The 15,844-nt window shown below is 40.4% G+C and overlaps 1 protein-coding gene across 18 annotated transcripts in view; it reads right to left on the reverse strand.

Moving 5' to 3' along the window:
• NCOA2 (nuclear receptor coactivator 2) overlaps positions 1 to 15,844 on the reverse strand; it is a 272,679-nt gene that overhangs the window by 134,545 nt on the left and 122,290 nt on the right. For 4 of the 18 annotated variants that reach the window (XM_033407121.2, XM_033407123.2, XM_049700453.1 and 1 more), the window contains exon 3: positions 10,427 to 10,522. The exons of the other annotated variants lie outside the window; for them this stretch is intronic. The gene's annotated coding sequence lies outside the window, so the exon portion shown is untranslated. The remainder of the gene's footprint in view (positions 1 to 10,426; positions 10,523 to 15,844) is intronic. 18 annotated transcript variants of the gene reach the window in all.

Genomic DNA, 15,844 nt, shown 5'->3' on the forward strand with positions numbered 1-15,844 from the left:
AGGAGGAATGTGCAGTTAGTGTTTAGTAGGTACAGACTTTCAACTGTGGAAGATGAAAAAGTTCTGGAGCTGGATACTGGTGATGGCTGTACAGCAGTGTGAATGTACTTAATGTCACAGACCTGGACACTTAAACATGGTTAAAATGATAATTTTATTATGGATATTTTACCACAGTTTTCTTAAAACTCGATACAGTCATACTTCAGTTAGGCTATGTCAAAAATGTCCTCACATTCAGAGCTTTGCTTATGTTTTCTACACTGTCATTACTGCCTCAATGAAAGAGTGTTCTTTGTCAGCTGCCAGGATAGTTAAAATTTACTTCAATTCCTATGAAGTAATACATTTAGAACTCAGTGGTTAGACTGAAAATTATCTCTAGCCTCTAAGAAGGGAAGCCAAAGCACAACAAACACATGACCGTTCCTTTGGGAAGGAGACATCTGGTCTCTTCTATACTGATCATAACCTCCACGCTAATGGAGCCACCTGCTGTGTGCCCACGGTTTCGAGAGATTCGTGTTAGTTTATTAGTAGTCCATTAAGTAAAATTACCCCCAAATTTAGGAGTATTTTCTGCCAAACTTACAAAACAGAAGATAAAACCACGTGTCAACTAAGGAAGAGAAGCTCAACAAAAAGGTTAGAGAACAATTTACTTATTAGCTCAGAAGTGAGAGAAGTAAGAATAGCTTAGATATCTAAAATCTTCCTTAAGCAAGCCATGAAAAGCACACATAGGTAACTCTATATAATCCAAGCTAATAGCTGATTTCTAATTTATTTCTATTTTACTGTGGAACAGAGTAACTGATGTACACTAATTCAAAGGCAAAAATACTGAGACACGAAATGAGACTAAGTCTCTCAAGGCTGGACCCTGTCATGGAATCCGTGAGGCCTGGCAAATGCACAACACACGTGCTGTGGTTGCCCCTTCTCCCCCGGCACAGCAGACGCTGCTCATGAATCGCTTGTGAGCCTGAGTATGGCCTCTCCCTTCTTCCGACCCAGCACCCCAGGCAGTTGCTATAATCAATGGGATCGGCACCAGAGGTGAAGGCTTGCTTGCCTCCCCAGCACCGGGGCGAGAGCAGAAGAGAGATTTGGGGTGGCCGTGAATCACACAGAGACGATCCAGAAGAACCTCTGCTAATGCACGGAGGATGCCACCACCACAGGACAGATTTTGCAACACCAGTTGCTACGTGAGTGGAAACTGCATCTGTTGCTTTGAAGTAGCCACCTCTCCTTCCGGAAGCTTGTTTCAGACATGAATAAAGATCCAGGCAAGCCCTCGGTGATATCCTAAACGGTAGTTCTTTGAAGACAGAGCTTTTATCCTTGATAGGATCGAAGAATCAAGGGGCACGACTAGGGTTTTGGAGTTTTGTTAGAAAAGTGATTTGCTGGTAAAGAAAACCTTCCCCAGCAGCAGAGGAAGGTTTCTGGATTGGCCAGCTACTCACCCCGTCTCTCTGATCCTGCTGCTCCCTCCTGGGTTTTACTCAGACCACATCCCCACCCGTTCCTAGAAAGCAGCTGGCAGAAGGCAGGGTGCAGAGAAATGGAGGCAAACTGACAAAAACGGTTTTCAGAGATAGACCTAAACCAGCCTGTCATGGCTACTGAGTGGATCTGGACAAGCAATGGGAACCGAAGTGCAGCTGTTTCATGGTTGTACACGGAGGTGTCAAGACCACGGCTACGTTATCCAGTCAGGCCATTCCATGAGAGGGTAGTTTTATTATTTTTGATGTTTTATTATACTTCCCCCTTAAACATGGCCAATTTCATAAAGAAGCCCCATTCTTTATAAGCGAGGCATCTTAGATTACATCAGGTCAAAACTATTTAACAGACTAAAGGGGGAAAAAAGCAATAAAGACACATTAAAAAAAAAGAAACACGTTTAACGCTTACCATGTGTCAGATATTGGTAAAGCTGTTTATTGATATTCTTATCTCTTTTCCTCCCAGCAATATTATCCGGCTGGTACTATCATGTCTCCCAGTTTACTAAGGCACAGAGAGGTCAAGTAAAGCTGGTAAGTTAAAGGAGCAGGGTTTGAATTCATGCAGTCCGGTTCCAGAGCCTGTGCCTGTACCCGTTACACTCTACACAAAAAGAGGGTACTTATGCTTAATGATCCCCAAGTGTGCAGGCATTATGCCAGCTAGGTGTTCTGCACGTGGTGTCCCACTGGTTCCTCCAAATACCATATGACACTGGCTTAATCTTCCCCTTTTAGAGAAAAAACTGAGGCTCAGTGAAGTTAAATAACTTATTCAAGGTTACACAATAGAAAAATTGTAAACACCAGTTATTTATTAGGTACAAACTACATGCCAGCCAATCTGCCATGTATTCTCTCTTTAATCCTCTCTACAGCCCTGTAACGTAGGTATTAATTCATCCCTATTTTACAGCTAAGGAAAATGAGGCTTAGAGAGACGTTCGGTAACCTCATCAGAGTCAGATCAGTAAGAACAAAATTTTAACCTCAGACCAGTCGAGTCCCACATCCCCAGTTTTTCCCCTCTGATGCTGCTGTAAATAAAACTTTATGCATAAGCTATGATATGCAAGGCATTATGAGGGGTACAAAGATGATTCAGCTCCGTTCAATAAGTTTGCAGTATAAAAAAGGAGAAAGGGCTGCTACGCAAATCACTATAACTTCCATTCATCTATTCCTCAACTATTCATCGAGGTCCTTACTATGTGTAGGCACTGTGGATATAGCAACCAACCAGATAAAAATCTTTGCCCTCCTGGCCTTAACAATCTAGAGAGGGACAATAAACAGATAAATGAGTAAAAGATACAACACGCAAGCTAGTGATGTGCTAAGGAGTAAAAAAAGAAATGGAGGGGGGGGGAGCAAAGAAGGGAAACTGGGGACATTTCAGCTAGGGCAGCCGAGGACTCTGCTGCTCTCTGCTAGACCTTTAGACAAGCAGCCAGCCTCCATCACTGGGACAGCCAACACTGGCCTCCTCACCTTCCCAAACAGGCCACAGGGTCCCTGGCCCTCCTGAGAGCCACGGATAAATCTATTTACTCACCATTTCCTTCAAGGCTGGTACAATTCGGCTTCTGTCAGAACACCTTTATCAATACTCGGCTTCAATGACACTGCACGATCATGCTTCTCTTCCTACCTCACCTCCCTGACCTGTGTTGAGTCTACTTCTCCCTGCCACCAAGCTAAACAAACAAACACACCCCAAAACCCTATGGCTATCACTTGAGCAACACCCTTGGTTTTGCTTCTGACTATAAAGCCACTCCTTGCAGATCGCATCTGCTGATGCAGGTCCTGTGATCACATCTGTAAAATGGGGACGTGATGCACACTTCAGCCTCACGACATCACCTCAGCTCCAGTGCCCAACTTCCAGCCCCTTACAGAGCTCTTTCCTGGATGTGTCCGAAACTGAACCCCTCACCTCTCTGAGGACACGCCTCCTCCTCTATCTGCTGCTTCTCATTTTCTGTCACCCAGTGAGTTTTCTGTAACTCCTCCCTCTCTCTCAATCTTCAAACCCAATCAATTTCCAAGATCTTTAGATAATACTTTTACAGTTTCTCTTGATCACATCTCCTTCTTTCTATTCCTCTGCAATGGCCAGAATTTCCTCATCTCGAAAGTAGGCTTCCCCAGGAACGTCTCCAACGTGTCAAGGTTCCCCCTTTCCCTACTTATCCTAGGATCAGTATCAAATTTCAGTGCCATGGTCCCTTCACGTTGAACTTGGGCATAGAAATCACCATACAGTAAAATCCTCAAATCACTGAGGATTAAGCGTGATGAGTATTAACAACCACCTATCACAGTTCTTAACATGCAGTAGGGACTTAAAAAATGTCAGTTCTCTTATTCTTATTCCCTGTGAAATCAAATAGGGATCTGGCATTCAGAGGCCTGTGCAATCTACGTAGTTTTCTAGGTTTTCCAAGCAAATATTCCTCTAGCTCTGTGGTCTCAGTTCTGGCCAAACAAGAGTGCCCAGTGTTCTTAGACTTGACACATCACTCGTGTAGTCCGTACCTTTCTGTTGAGAGTGAGGTGTCCCCCTGCCATTCTCTGCCTCTCTAAACCTTACTATCCTCCAAGGTTCATCACCTCAATAGCCACATCCTTCTGAAGTCTCCCCTCAGCCGTTCATACAAGAGACCTTTCCCTACCCCAATCCCCCCAAACCACCAACTGAACTCTAATAGCACCTTACAGTCAATTTATAAATACGTATCGATCATTTGATATGTGCCAGGCAATGTATCAGAAACTGGGGACACAAATGTAAAAGACTACTATGTTCTTTGTATATCACGGTTATTGTTAGCTATGTACTTATTTTACCCTAAGTATACCCTAAGAAGGTGGCCCAGCACTCTGATGTTAAGCTCTTTGATGTCAGAGTCTGTGTGTTGCTCATCTTTGTGTTCTCTATGGCAGTTATTATGATGCCTCGGTAAATAATATAAGCTTAAATTGTTACATTTGATGGCACCCATAACAATTCTGCAGTATTTCGAAAACGTTTTACTCCAGAGACAATTAAGGGGTTTAGAGCAAAAAATTAACCACTACTAAAACACATATGAGAAAAATTACTATTATTTGTAAAATTTTAGACAAAGAAATAAGTATTACATAGTAATTGGGTGCATAACAGTTTACTGTGATTTAAATACAAAGCCAGGGGCTTCCCTGGTGGCGCAGTGGTTGAGAGTCCGCCTGCCAATGCAGGGGACACGGGTTCGAGCCCTGGTCTGGGAAGATCCCACATGCCGTGGAGCAACTAGGCCCATGAGCCACAACTACTGAGCTGAGCCTGCACGTCTGGAGCTTGTGCTCCACAATGAGAGAGGCCGCGACAGTGAGAGGCCCGCGCACCGCGATGAAGAGTGGCCCCCGCTTGCCACAACTAGAGAAAGCCCACGCACAGAAACGAAGACCCAACACAGCCAAAAATAAATTAATAAATAAATTAATTAAAAATACAAAGCTAGGATTAGAATGAAGAATCTCAGACTATGCCCAATCTTCAAAGTCTAAAGAATATGTCAAAGCAACGAATAAATAAGAATAAGGGCTTCCCTGGTGGTACAGTGGTTGAGAATCTGCCTGCCAATGCAGGGGACACGGGTTCGAGCCCTGGTCTGGGAAGATCCCACATGCCGCGGAGCAACTAGGCCCGTGAGCCACAACTACTGAGCCTGCGTATCTGAAGTCTGTGCTCCGCAACAAGAAAGGCCGTGACAGTGAGAGGCCCGCGCACAGCGATGAAGAGTGGCCCCCGCTTGCCACAACTAGAGAAAGCCCTCGCACAGAAATGAAGACCCAACACAGCAAAAATAAATTAATTAATAAACTCCTACCCCCAACATCTTCATTAAAAAAACAAACAAACAAAAAAACTTAAAAAATAAGAATAAGACAAACTCAGTAAAACCCTCAATCCTTGTACTACCTTTTATTACATACTTCGGTATTTTGTTATTGAGTGGAGATCCGCCATGTAAAAGTCTTATGACTGGTACAAACGATGCCATATGTAAATGAGAAATTAAAACGCCTGAATAAAGGACAAATTCACTGCACTGGGTCCCTGATTCGGGAGTTAAACACAAGACCTATTAGTCAGAGGGATAAGCCAAATATAAAGTATGAAGAAAATCTGACAGAAGACATCTACTCTAAGTCCTTTCTTTGTATTCAACACCTCTACTGAGAAACAGAGTTAGAACCATAGCCCTCCTTTAAAAAGCTATCTAAAACAAAAGCAAATAAAGTCAATTCTCCAGTAGCTTAGATATTATAAACGTGTGACTACATGCTCAGAGAGTGGAAATAAATCTTAATATTTCAAAAATATTTCTTGACCCTAACACCTCCAAAGGGGTAAGAGTTTAATGAGGATTAAGGGCCTATCTATCCTTGGTGCTGAGCTAGGCACCATACCTAATCATTTTCCTTAAACAAAATAATGAAGAAAAAAATCAATAGCTTAAATGTTCAACTTCTAGTGTTAAGTATCCCAAGCACTATTATACAGTCAACCAAGAAAATGAATGAAAAGTACACTAACATGTACCTCCCACTTTCAAGATACCAAAGGCTGTCAATTTGTTTTCCATAAAAACATAGCCAATATCACTTATTTTGATAGAAAAAACGATTCTTTAGAAGTTCCTGGCTAAAAAATGATTAACAACTAAAAATATTTACAAAGAGCTTAACAAAAATGAAAAGAATCACTGTTACTATTGAAACATGAACTAGTGAATGGACATTTGTCTGGGAAAAGCCACATTATCTGGGTTCACATGATAGGTCATCATAAAGATAAAACAGCATATTACATTTTGCTAACATGACAACATGCTTTAACAGAAAAGATGAAGGAATGACAAAATCATGTGAAATGTTCTCATTTGGAGGGAAAAGCTTAGGATATGGCAAATAGTGAATATGATGGCAAAACACTGCAGTGATATTTGAGTCTTAGTTTAGTAAAACATGTAAAGTTCAATTAAGAAATACTTCAGTACATACAGCAGGTATTATGAAATGATTACAGCAAAAGAAATTAGCAAGCACCTAAATATCAAAGCTTCAAATTAAAGTGATTTTAAGCACAGTTAATGTTTACTGAGTGCTTAGTAAGTGCTAAGCCCTTTACACCCATTATCTCATTTAATAACAACCCTAAGAAGCAGACATTTATCTTATCCCCACTTTACATTAAGTGTCAAAGCTTGGATTCACACCCAGAATCTGACTTGGTTCTTTACCTACTACAATAATATACATTGTATTAACATATATGTATTAACATATGGTTCTCTAACGGTATAGTAGTATACACTGTATTAACTTTCATGTAAATTTAATGATCAATCACATACACAGGATAATTAACACGCCCAATCCTCTTGTAATACGGGAGTACTCCTATGAATTGCTCAAATCTATACATGTTTAAGTACTTCTACATAAAGAAGAGGAGAGAGGCAAAGTAGTGACACTTGGTTCCTGACGTGGAACAAAGAAACCAGGGTCACTCTTTTTGCAGCTCCTTGAATCACAGCCCAGATAGGGGCATGGCTGGGATGCTGTGGGAGGGATACATCCTGCCTAACAAACCATGGTCTCTCAACGCACTGAATACGCAGCTTTAATAGGCTTATACCAGCTTGGGGAGAGGAGGAGGACAAGAAGCCAGTGGGTAAAAGCACAATCTAGCTAAGGCAGTTGGCAACCAATGTGGGAAGAGAACGCCTAAGAAGGCTGCCTTAATTTCTGCTTTGATCCAAAAGAGACGGTATTTCTTTTTTATCTTTAAGGAAGTGGAGTAGTGAGCAAGGAGGGCATGCATTCTGCGGTACCATCATTTTTAGAACCATCGTTTTTATATATACAGTACCACCATTTTTAGAAAAAAGAAAAAGCCATATTTATGCCTCTTATTTTATTTATTTATTTTTTTTGTGGTACGCGGGCCTCTCACTGTTGTGGCCTCTCCCATTGCAGAGCACAGGCTCCGGACGCGCAGGCTCAGCGGCCATGGCTCATGGGCCCAGCTGCTCCGCGGCATGTGGGATCTTCCCGGACCGGGGCACAAACCCGTGTCCCCTGCATCGGCAAGCGGACTCTCAACCACTGCGCCACCAGAGAAGCCCTATGCCTCTTATTTTTTAAATCACTAGTTAAGGTAAGCCTATAGTTTCTACCACTAATTTTAGCATTTTCCTTTTGTTCTAAAAATCAAGGGTCAGTCAAATTCTTATTTCTAAATTAGGGCAGTCGACCACACAGGAGTCTACCAAGGATTAGCTAAAGGTCTGAAAAATTTTAATAGTTTATTAAAAATAATACAAATATACATACACGTATCTAGCCAGAAGTCAAACTGAACAACTCTACCAACTGAACCAAAATATATTTGTTTACATTTTTAAATGAAATAAGGCAAAGTATACATCCCTCTGGCTCAAGATAAATATGTTCCTAAAATATATATAAAATGTTTCTCACCTACCAAATACTATTTTCCTATTAAATCACATGATTTAATACGTTTCCTTCAAAAAGAAAAACCACACTGATGGGCTGAGCTAAAAATCTGGAGAGGGCTTCCCTGGTGGCGCAGTGGTTGAGAGTCCGCCTGCCGACGCAGGGGACACGGGTTCGTGCCCCGGTCCGGGAAGATCCCACATGCCGCGGAGCAGCTGGGCCCGTGAGCCATGGCCGCTGAGCCTGCGCGTCCAGAGCCTGTGCTCCGCAACGTGAGAGGCCACAACAGTGAGAGGCCCACGTACCACACAAAACAAAACAAAACAAACGAACAAAAAAATAAATAAAAATCTGGAGAAATCTAAGCACATGCCTAAGAAGTATGTATTCCAACAGGGGCCTGCAAGCCATCAGCTGAGTCCCAATGGTTTAGGTCGATTACTAGTGAAAATCAAAAAACAACTGAAAATGATCAGAACCTGGCAGGAAAACGACTGATGCTGACCCCTCTCCATTTTGACCAACTTAAACTCACGCAGCAGAACCACACAGACACAAATGATGATACCTCTCTCTTCCCTTAACAGAGCCCATTACTTAGGGTCAGGATTGCATAATCAAGATGCACAAATTATATTTTAAAATTCATTATGAGAAAATTAAAAATATTTCATGGAGGTATATTTATCAGAAGCTAATTCTTTAACTTTCTTTCAGATAATTTTAAGTGCCAATATAGCTGCGACACTCACTAAAGGGTATTCTTAGGTTCAACTAAATATTCACACTCAAAACGACCATAGGCAACACCTGGCATCAGTCTCCTGAGAAGGATACAGGCCAGAACAGGGCTTGCCAGCCAGGGAGCATTAGGCTCTACTCCACCATGGAAGTACTTCCACCAGACCAAGGATCAGTTCCACCCTGGATGGGTGCAGGAGCTGCCCCTTTAGATGTTTCCTGCTCCAGAGAAGCCAGTATCTCTTTTAACAAGTTCATAGGCAAAGCTTCCAAAGTCCCTGTGGGGGAAATGCTTGTTTATAAGACTCACTGCACCCAGGGAATCTCAAAGCTAGGGCTCCCGCATCAGGTATTTGTATTTCATTTATCCTCCTATTCAAGATGCAGTTAACCAATCAGGGGTCATTTTTACTGACTATAATGTTGCCTAGAATCATAGTTGATATACAGTCTTATCAGACTACCAAAGGAACAGAGTTAACCAAAAGTTAAAAATGCCCACCTGAAGTATCTCGATTATATCAATAACTCTAAATCAATATAAAAGGGAATTTCCTGGCGGTCCAGTGGTTAAGATTGCACTTCCACTGTAGGGGTCCCGGGTTCGCTCCCTGGTCGGGGAACTAAGATCCCACAAGCCGCACAGCACGGCCAAAAAAAAAAAAAAAAAAAAAAATATATATATATATATATATATAAATATATATATATATATATATATATATAAAAAACATAGCCCAATAGAAAAATGGGCAAAATGTATTAACAGGCAGTTCAGAAGAAACAAAATGGCCAATGTGTAGTCTCAATAGTAATCAGAGAATGTCTATTAAAAGTAAAATGAAATACCATTCCACACCCTTAACACTGTCAAAAATTAAATCTTAAATCGCATATTTTACAACCCAGCAATTACTCTCCTAGGTAATACCCCAGAGAAATTCTCACACGTACACAAGTTGGCATTCACAAAAACGTTTGCTGCTGGAATGCTTACAAGTGCAAAAAATTGGAAACAACCTAACTGTTCGTCAAGAGGAAAATGGACAAATTGTGACATGTTCATATAATGGAATGCTGTACGCTGGACTGACTTGCAAATACATGGACATTATCTCAAAACAAAGTTACAGGAAGAAAGCAAGTTGCAAAACAAAATGGGCAGTGTGAGATATTTAATCAAGTTTTACTACAAAATGATACCAAATATCATAAACAATTAAAAACACAAAGAGTAAAAGTAAAAAGCAAAAATAAAAAGCATGGGTACAATAAACAACAAACTAGAAAGCAGTTATCTTTGAGAAAAGAAAGAGAATGCTATAAATAATCCAAAGGAAAGGGGTCAAAACAGTGTTTTTTTAATTGGTAAAGAAGAATAAGCATTTAAAATCCAAATAAGATTTTATCTTGGTAGTTCTCGATCAGGAAACACTACAAGACACTGGTTCTCTTTAACTTTAAGACGATCATTCTATTTGTAACTCTCTTTTTTTTGCATTGAACTTCTCTCTTTCAATCTACGGACTGCCTTTTTGATGCCAGGACCCTCGGTCCAGTTGGGACACAGCGCCCACTGCTCTAGACCAAGCCTTCGCCTCCCACTCTTCTCCTGGCCTCTGGCCTCCTCCTCTCCATTTCACCCCCAAACTCACCCTGTGCACCAAGAGCAAATCAATCACCATAAAATGTCACTTTGGTAATCTCACTCATCATATCCTGAGATATAAATCTCTGATGGCAGCCACTGCCTGAAGAATGAAAGGAAAAGGCTTTTAACCCAGCATTTAAAGGCCTCAGAGTTGGCTCATCGTGTGTCCTCTATTCCTCCTCTACACAAAGGGTTCTCTGGCTTTGCTCACTCCCCTCTCCTGCTCTTTGTTCAAGCTGTATCTCTTGCCGAGAATGCTACACCTTCACCACCTCTCTTCAGGTATCCAAATCTTAGTTGTCTTTCAAGGCTTTGCAGCGTGTTTTATCTCCCCCATAAACCCCTCCCTAACCAACGTGCCCTAATTTGGACTCATTTGTTCATTCAAATACTTATTGGATGTAGGCATGTGGCAGGAGACTTAGCTCTGGGGGCACTCGTGGAATGCCTATGTATACGACACATGAATTAAAAACTGGTGGTCCAAGGGCTAACACTCCGCACTCCCAATGCCAGGGGCCGAGGTTCGATCCCTGGTCAGGGAACTAGTTCCCACATGCCACAACCAGGGGTTCGCATGCTGCAACTAAAAGATCCTGCATGCTGCAACGAAGACTCAGCATAGCTAGCTAAATAAATAAATAAGTATTAAAAAAAAAAAAATCTTGGTCTTTCTGTTAATGTTTATATGTCAACCTCAACTATGCTACAAGCTTCTTAAAGGTAAGGGATTCATTTTTCTCCCACTGAGCAACTAACTTTGTAGTGGTCAGAGTTCAATAAATTATCTCTGGTTAAATGAATTTTGAAATGATAAGGTTATATCACCTAATTTTTTGACCCAAAATAATTAACACTTATCCTTAGAGCTTTGAATAATGGCAACATTTTCTTGTGAAGTACATATCTAGACAACAAGAACAATGGACTTGGAGTCAGAAGGTCTTGTTTGAACTTAGGCTCCACTACTTACTACCTCTGGCCATAATACTCTCTCTCTCATTAATCTCCATAAAATGAAAGTATTCACACCTATCTGAGAAGACCTTCACAACTGTTATGAGGAATAAGTAAATTAGGAAAAGAACTATGTTGTTTATTATGTAAGAAGAGAGTCTACCTGGTTCCTCAGAAGAATTATTAACCTCTGTTATAAATCCTTGCTCTCCTGCTTGCTAGAGCTGCCCATATGAGAAGCAGCTGGTCTTGAAATCAATTTCTACAATTTGGAGTCTGCCCTTGTGATCTTCATTTGGAGCCCATTCTTGGAACCACCATTTGCCCTCTGTCCTGTCTTAATATTTAAGGCCCATCTTCCCCTTTGGCAGTGCCACAGGCCCACTGCCCCGCTATTTCAGTTACCAGTCTCAGCTCAATGAGACCCACACTTGCAAGCTAATTTCCAGTAGACCATCTAGTCTATAATATATCCTCTAAATTTACTGATACTCAATGTAGCAATTTTTATATGATATGGCAGCAAACAGAAATCTGTGCATTCAGTTTGTAGGCAAAAATCTTACATTAGGCATAGTTTGACTACTTCTTTCTAAATCTTTTCTTCCTGGGTCATGTTTCTATACCACAATGCAACACCTAAGTAACCACCACATAATATCTAAGATGATGGGCTCCAGTGCCAGACTAGTTTAAACACTGGCTGCGCTAGACGTGTTGCTTCAGAAAAATTATTTCACATCTCCATGCCTCAGGTTCCTCTCCCGTGGAAGAGTACCACCAGCACCAACGCCACCAGCACCACTACCTACCTCCTAAGGGCTGTAGTGTGAAATGAGTCAGCACAAGTACAGAACAGCACCTGATACGAATGCTGTACAAGTTCTGTACTTTTCAATAGGTGGTAACACCAGTTACTGGAGGAATAAGTATCGTTTTAATGCTTTAACAGTAAGGTTGAGCAAGTATCTTTCTGGCGAGGAGGTCCTTTTAAGCTTAAAAAATTATAGGTATGATATTATCAGCTATCTACTCAGTTTATCTATAAGGATACATTTATAAATAAATTTACTTATAATTTCATTCCCAACAGGTTCATTGTTTTTATAAGAAAAAATGTTCCCTAGGGAAAAGATGTGAAAAGGAGGGAAAAGTAAAGAAAGAAGGGAAACACTCATATTTCTACTATCTGAAGATACTATTTAACAAAGATTAACAATTTTTAACAAAACATAGTTTTAAAAAAGTTGTATAAAAATGAATCCTACCATTGTCACCTAACAGCATCGCAAAAGTATTTTTCTTTATTATTTCAGCCTTTGAAAATATTATTTAATAGTACCATAATATTCCAAGTTGAGTTCATATATTTCAAAGCAAACATAGGCAGGCTTTTCTTGTAATAACTGCAACCAATATACAAAATACATGTATTTACATTCTGTCAACCTAAATTCATCCTCAATAAAAAAAATTCATAGATATGCCTAGGCTGAAACTTAAATTTTCAATCAAATAGCTTAGGGTGCCTCAGGTTATACATAAGGCATGTGTTACATACAACGCATATTCACTGAAAGCCCAATTAGTAATTCCACCACATTCAACATATACCACCTCTGACTGACTAACAGCAGCCAGTGGAAATGTTTCATTTACAGAAACAATCAGGGAAGCATCATGGTTTGATAACATGAGCCACTGAGCTGTGAAGGTGAGAACCGGGATTCAGGTCCCAGCACAGCCCATAAGTAACCATGCAACAGCCAGAAAATTGTTTACTAACTACAGGCCTTAACTTTGAAGGAATTACATGATTCCTAGGGCCTCCTCCAGCTCTAAAACAAAGATGCTCAGAAATAAAGATGATCACAGTTCCATCACCTACATGCAAATCGTCTGTCCTAGTTGACAGATGATTCTTACTGATGGAAATCATATCCTAATACCTGAAATTATGTTCAGTGCTGCCCCAGACAGCCTGCGCTTCCTTGCTATGTAAATTTTCTTTAAAACTAAAAAATTACAATAAAAATTCTACTTTAGTCTTTCCTGCCAGCTTGGCACCCCTACCTCTTTTTACAACAACAACTAAAAATAAAATATTTGTAGTTGCTCTCGCTGAAGAAACTTTCGCTTCTGTGGTGCACAAGAAGACTTACTTTGAAATCTGCCTAACCAACAGACGACAATACTGTCAGTTCAAATAAATATGCTTGCATGGTTAACAAAAAAGAACGCTGTACGAAATCATGCTTGAATTCATTTATTTTGAACACATACCTAAGAGCAATTAGTTTAAAGATAAAGACAACAATGATGGATTACCTACCCCATATTTATTTAAAATAGAGTACCTGCTTTGCAGGAGTTTTCAAAGCAGATTAAATTAGCAACTAAAAATCTATGAATGCACTCCAGAATGCTAATTTTGTTAATATTCTGTTTATTCGTAATATGCAGCAAAAGGGAAGAAATATGTTGAAAAATATATCCTGGCTCATTAAAAAAAGCAACACAGGCATATGCTTTTTTAATTTTTTAGACATTTCCTTAAAGCAAGGAGGAACCCTCTCTTTGCCAGCTTTCAAATAAACATTCAGTCCTGGTCTTAATTATAAACAAGATGCAGTACAGTAAATGACAGGTGTGCGGTGTCTTTCTCTTTAGTTAATAGAATATAATACACTCAAAGAAATGGGGCAAAGGAAGCACCACAGTACTGCCAAGGAGACTAAGCTTATTAACACTAATTTTTTACGTTTCAACTGACTAAACGTACCTGTAATTGGTACCCTGGTTGTAAATGTAAACTGCTATGCTTATGCAATAAGCAGTCATTATGCGCTTTCTTTTGTGTTCTCTAATGGGAAAACTGGGAAGGTCTTTCCCGTTTTTAAATTAAATGCTTTAATATAGTAAGATTTTTAGGAGAACAAATACTCAACTTCTTACGTTGTAAATTAGTAAAAGCTGCTCTCACTGGACTTGTCTGTGTAGAAACTACAGTGATTAAATGCTTTCCAGAGCTTACATGCTAGTGCTTTCAACATCAAGAACTAAAACCAGGATCATGTCAGCGCTCTGTTCTGCTAAGCTTTAGACAAAGGGTGAGCCACGGCGCAGTGGGCAGGCTCTGGCCACGCTGAGATGCGCAGAAACGCCACAGCGACCCGGAACGACCAAAGACGGTCTGCTTCTGACCCCATGTGCTTGCACACTAGCCCAGAACCCATGTGTTTGCCAACATGGCTTCTACACATTCAGCTAGCAGAACTTATCCTCTCTCCTGAATCACTGCCTAGTCAAGAAAGTTCCTAGCTGAAAGCCCTCCACTCTCCACAGGAGAAAGTTCAGACAGATTCTAGGAAACTGGAACAGGAGATTGGGAAAATGTAGCAATTCTGCACACAGGCGTATAACTACTGAAAGAAATGTTTTGAAGTACGTGTATTTTGAGTCAACTGATTTCCAACTTATAGAAATGTAGTTGTAAATAGTTGAAAAATAGAGTTGTGAAAACATTTTTTTTTTTTTGGTATTTCAAAATGTGTTCAAACTTGGTAGAATATGCAGTATCTCTGAAACTTGAAGCTTTTTCACGTCTCTTCTCCCATCTTTAAATTGCCTCTAAAATTTCATCGCCAGTATTCTGCTACAGGTACAGACATGGCTAAAACACATTCATCCCAGAAGGAGGTCTGTTTACAGAAATTAAGCCACATTCAGTCAAAGCAAAGCACATGCTTCAACACGAAAAGCCTACCCACTCCTCCAAAACATCCTTAGTAGTGTCTGTCTGACTTATCTTCATGTCTCTTCTATTCCTCCCTTAAGTTTTCTTTGTCATTTTTGTTTATATTACCCTGTGCTTTTCCTTTGATAACAGTAATTTTAAGAGGCTCAAGAAACTTTCTTCTGACCGTAGATTTAAGAGAGCGGTCTTGTAACCTGTGGGTCTAAAAGCAGAGAACCCCTTGCTCCACCTCTTAACATCTGTCACAAGAGTCAGATTACAAATCAACCCAAAGAGGGGGTCAGGAGGTGGAAGTGAAGAGGGAACACAAGAAAAGGAACAACCTGGTTACTGGTTAGGTCATCGGCAGAAACTATAATATACTTTCGATTCCTTATCTGATACAATCATACCAACGGATCTCATGTTAGAAAACAGCATTAAACTGAATGTTTAATGGTTGAAAAAAAGAGACCATTCTACTTTCTTAAATAGGAATCCTCTTTGAAGATGTAAAATAATAATCCTTTTATTGGTCAATCTATGGAGATTTGTTAAAACACATATGAAAAAATAAATATTTTCGGGCTTCCCTGGTGGCTCAGTGGTTAAGAATCTGCCTGCCAATGCAGGGGACACGGGTTCGAGCCCTGGTCTGGGAAGATCCCACATGCCGCGGAGCAACTAAGCCTGTGAGCCACAACTGCTGAGCCTGCGCGTCTGGAGCCT

This window comes from Orcinus orca, chromosome 17, assembly GCF_937001465.1.
Source record: "Orcinus orca chromosome 17, mOrcOrc1.1, whole genome shotgun sequence".
NCBI lineage: Eukaryota > Metazoa > Chordata > Mammalia > Artiodactyla > Delphinidae > Orcinus > Orcinus orca.